The sequence below is a fragment of the Bison bison genome, unplaced genomic scaffold (genome assembly GCF_000754665.1).
Source record: "Bison bison bison isolate TAMUID 2011002044 unplaced genomic scaffold, Bison_UMD1.0 scf7180017864183, whole genome shotgun sequence".
Lineage (NCBI taxonomy): Eukaryota > Metazoa > Chordata > Mammalia > Artiodactyla > Bovidae > Bison > Bison bison.
Genome location: NW_011494755.1, coordinates 9,044,812 through 9,050,181, shown reverse-complemented (window position 1 = coordinate 9,050,181; position 5,370 = coordinate 9,044,812).

The window sequence follows — 5,370 nt, the reverse complement described above, 5'->3', positions numbered from 1 at the left end:
GGCAGAGGTTGGGTTCTGCAGACAGTAGAGTGTGAACTTTCAAGGGAGATACACAGGCCACAGGCACAGCCATACCCAACATGGAAGCCAGTTTTTTTCCAGGAATGTTCTGGGGGCTCCACCCATCGTAACTAGTCACCCAGGAGTCCTGGGTGAGAACACAAAGGCAGTCAACCACCTGAGGGGGATAGGGAAGGGAATTTCGAAAGAACTGCCAACTGTGAACATCATTCAGTATTTTTAAAATTAAAACAGAACCTTGAAAACAAAGTTTAGCTTTCTTCCCTCAGGCCTTGTTAGCGTGAATGACTCGGGAGCTATCTAGGGCTCAGGCATTTGAAGTCAGCGTAGTTTTGTTTTTAAGAAGGCAATTATCAAAAAGGCTTTCTTCAAAGGAATACTTTCCATCAATAGCACTTCCCAAAGTGAGAGGTGTGAAAGGAGAGGGGAGATACGCTAACACCATTTTATTTTGAGGCACTTACTGTTTTAATTACGTGAATAAAAGACTCACCTCCTAATAAATCAACATCCGTAGCATGAGTGTGTGACTCACTGTCTCTTTGGTCAGCTTCCCTCTAGAACTCAGACATGGCATTCTCAGACTAGGATAAAACTTAAAGCTAGAGAATGCATTTAAATCTCAGAGCATTTGGGCTCAGAGTCTGTTATCATCACTGACGCCCTGCATGGACTGGTCCACAACTTCAAAGCACATCTACTCGGATCCTAGCACCATGCTAGGTGCTGAGGTGGAGCAAGCCTGTGACAGCTCCTACCCCACCAGTGTCTGACCTAGTGGGTGGAGCAGACAGAACAACAGGCAGTCATGTGTCTTATAATGAACGCTAACATAAGGGAGCATATAACCCAAATCCAAGAGTGCAGAGAAGGCTTCTCGGGAGAAGTGGCATAAAACTGGAAAGATGAGTTACCAAGGCTGGATGTTGAGTGAAATTCCAGGCAGAAGGAACATGCTGGAAGATCTGATGGTGAAAATATCCCCCAATACAGAAAATCAACGTGAAGAGAGAAAAGAGGGATGGAGGGAGAGGTATCCAGGGGGCTGGAATCGAGAGGTGAGCGGGGACAGTGAGGAGGAACATCAAAACAGAGCCTTTAAAAAGTTTCTCTTTAGGGACTTCCGTGGTCGTACAGTGGATAAGAATCTGCCTCCAAATGCAAGAGACACAGGTTCGAGCCCTGGTCCGGGAAGATTTCACATGCCATGGGGCAACTAGGCCCGTGTGCCACAACTTCTGAGCCTGTGCCCTACAGCCCAAACATTGCAACTACTGAAGCCCACATGCCTGGAGCCTGTGCTCCGAAATACCAGGAACAACCATGATGAGAAGCCCACGTACCGCAACCAGAGAAAGCCCTCACGCAGCAGCAAAGGCACAGAGCAACCAAAAGTGAACACATTGGTTTTTTAAAAAAAATTTTCTCTTTAGAAATGCAAATCAAAACTACAGTGAGGTACCTACCACCTCACACCAGCCAGAATGACCATCGTTAAAAAGTCTACAAATAACACATGCTGGAGAGGGTGTGGAAACCCTCTTACACTGTTTCTGGGAACGTACATTGGGACAGCCACTATAGAGAACAGTATGGAGGTTCCTCAAAAACTAGAGTCGCCATATGATCCTGTAATCCCACTCCTGGGCATATGCCCAGACAAAACTATAACTCAAAAAGATTCATGCACCCCTATGTTCACAGCACTATTTACAATAGCCAAGACAAGGAAAAGCCTAAAATGTCCATTGACAGATGAATGGATGAAGAAGATGTGGTACATACATACAATGGAATGCTAATCAGCCATAAAAAAGAATGAAATAATGCCATTTGCATCAACATGGAGAGACCTAGAGATCATCATACTAAGCAAAGTCAGAAAGAGAACGACAAATACCATATGATATCACTTATATAGTGGAATCTAAAATACAATACAAATCAACATATCTATGAAACAAAAACAGACCCATAGATACAGAGAGGAGACTTGAGGCTGCCAAGGCAGGGCGGCGGGGGTGGTGTAGAAGAGGGAAGGGATGGGAGTTTGGGTTTAGCAAACTATTATATATAGGATGGATAACAACAAGGTCCTACTGTATAACACAAGGAACTACATTTGATATCCTGTGACAAACAATAATGGAAAAGAGTATGAAAAAGAATATATATATGTGTGTGTATAATTGAGTAACTTTGCTGTACAGAAGAAATTAACATTGTAAATCAACTATACTTCAATAAAATTTTTTTTAAAAAGGAAGAATCAGTTTCTCTTTAGAGTAATAGGCTAGCTGTTGAATGGTTTTGGGCAAGAATGTCGAATGCTTACATCTGTATATTAGAAAGAGGACTTTGGCAGCACTGAGAAGGAACTGGCTTTGGAAGGAGTGAGCAAGACTTGCAGAAAAGCGACAAGCAGAGAGGCCTGTTGAGGAATCCAGTTGAAGGTGATAGTGGGCTGCTACTAGGTAAGAAGCTATGAGGATGGAGAAAGGTTAGACAGACTTGGGAGAATATTTGGAAGCTAGAGGTCAGCAGGAGTGGGTAGTGGATGAACTGCACAGAGTGAGGCATATGGAGGCAAGAATGATTCAGATTTGGGATTCAGGCAACTCGGAGGGAGGCAGAGGTCCTCGCTCAGACAGGCAACAGGAGCAGAGAACGTGCGATGGGGAAAATGAGTTCAAGGCCACGCTCTAGGCAAACTCTAATCAATTTCCTCATTCCTCTTGAGGCCTTGCCTTCCACTCCAGCCCCTGACCAGTCCCCCAACCTAAATGAATCTAATCACTAGCTTCTCCATTCAAGCCTGCTCTCAACATCTAGAAAAATATCCTTACTTGTCCATACTGACCCTGCCATGAGCTTGTGGGTGTTCACCTAAGCGGGGCTCACAACACCATAGTATTGACTTTTTCAACCCCACCTGTCACCAGGGTAGTAGTTTCAAAACTTTTCAGCTTTCTCCAGGTCTTTCCAGCAGATGTTCTAAACCATTAGTTCTCAGAGTGTGGTTCCTGGATCAGCTTCATCAACATCCAATGGGAACCTGTTAGAAAAGCAAATTCTCTAATTTGATCTGAGACCTAGAGATTACCATACTAAGCAAAGTCAATCAGAAAAAGACAAATACCATCAGACTCTAGGGGTGGGGCCCCCAAATTGGTGTTTTCACAAGTTCTCAAGCTTAGAAACCACGATTCAAATCTATGGAGATCTTTTTCTCTTTCGAACTTTCCCTGAGCCCCCCTCCACCTCTCCCAGGTTCCCTAATTCCTGAGGACCCCAAAGTCCTGCCCTTGGTTTTCCTCCCAGGTAATCTAGTCTCCCAGAACTCTCTTTCCAACAATCTAGTCAACACCTCCCCCTGGGTCTTCTCAAATGTTAAGTCCAAACCAAATTCTTCTCCTACCCCACCATCTAAGCCTACTCCATCTTTTATATTTTTCTGCTGATTGATTTCCGTAAATGGCATCACGTCCCAGCTCCCAGGCTGGAAATCACCAAGTCATCTCTGACCTCTTCGCCTCACCACTGAAATCCATCTCCCTTTCCATCACTTCTGGTTTATCATCCACTCCCTTCTATTTCCCCAGACCTTCAGTCTGCCTACAATCCTCCAGCATACTATTTTCATAATCTTCTTAAAAGGAAAACAGTTTTAAAAAACGATATATCCCCTTTTAAAATTTTCAACTGGCAATACATAAATTTTCAGTAAAGCACACAGGAAGGATTCTTACGGGAACATCTCTGATATTTAAGTTGGCTGGATTTGAACAAGTAATAGGATAAGTCTTCCTATAAGGGTTATGACATAAGGAGGGCCCAGCAGACACTTAGGTGCTTTGTAGACATTATTGCTAGTCCTATCGGCCACCCTTCAGGAAAGGCATGTCTTCATTTCAAAGATAATAATGCTGAATTTCAGAGAGATGGCACTTGCCCAAAGCTACATAGCTAGTAAGTGGAAAAGCTAGGACTTGATCTCAAATCTCTTATCCCACACCTTACTGCCTCTTTTGTGTGACTCAAGTCTTATATTCATGATGTCTACTATCAAAAAGCCAAGCTTAGCACCTGTAGGAGTCTAGTTCCAGTGCATGGCCATCATTAGGTAAGCTCAACTGAGCATTGTGGTCTCTGATTTACAACACACTCAGATGCGCTAAAGAACCACAGATATTTCTCCTTTCTTTACAGATTTTTTTTAAAAATAGCAATTAAAAAAAAAAAAAAGGCAATGACTGGCTCTGACTCAGAATATGACACTGTGCTTTGCTATGGGATAAAGTGGGAAGAAATCCCTCATGTAGTTACCTAGGCTGGCTGCCAGCCTTCCTGCCAATCACAGTTACAGATGGACAGTAGGTGGTTTCTTCATCTTCTCAGATCAGTGCCATCTTGTAAGATGTAGGAGAGGGTAAATTGAGGATAAGAAATGAAGAATAAAACAGTTGGTATTTTTTCCTGTTGCTTTGCATATCCTGATTCTTGCCTATAAACGGATACCTCCTTAGAGAAAATGAGAAAATACGATTAAAAGTCATGCATGTACTATAAAGCTGTACAAATGGAACGTGACTCAAGGTAAAGAAAGCATCTTTTACAGGTTTATTGGTCCATTACTTTAAGTTAATTGAGGTAAAGAAACCTTTTTAAAATTTACAAGCTAATAGTTTTTATCAAGCAATACAAATTCATTTGTTTTATCTTGAAATGTAATACTAATCCCATAGTAAACAATGGACAGAATTTTTTTTACAGATATGAAAAAAAGTGGACAAAATTCTCATGCCAGCATCAAAAATGCAACAAGAATTTTTTTTTTTAATAATCTCTGGGTTCCGTAATAAAAAAAAAAAGTGACATTCTTTTTAAAGTTTGGTAGCTTCATGAAACAAAGACTTTGATCTGTAAATCACTTTCTCATCTACAACACACATTCTCAAGCACATTTTTTTTTTCACAGCTTTTAATTTGGCTTAATGGCAACATGGACAGAAGAGAACACATTTACATGGAGGACTTCATCAATACCTCAAGGATTTCCTTTTAAAATTTTAAATGTAAAGAATGATTTCTCAAATAATAAACAGTCGATAATTTGGACATGACCTAAGCAAAAAGGTTTGGTTTTTTCCTCCCCCCGCCCCCAACAGTTAAAAGTTAGAAAGTTTGCTGGCAGTTTATTTCATGGGAATATATCAGATGTACCTCATGTCTGAACACATTCCCGACACACAGACATCAGGGAACAGGCACGGGGGACAGAGGACAGGGCCCTACAAGACGGGACCAAACCGCAGGGGTGCCCAGGGCAATGGCGCTGACTGTTCGGAC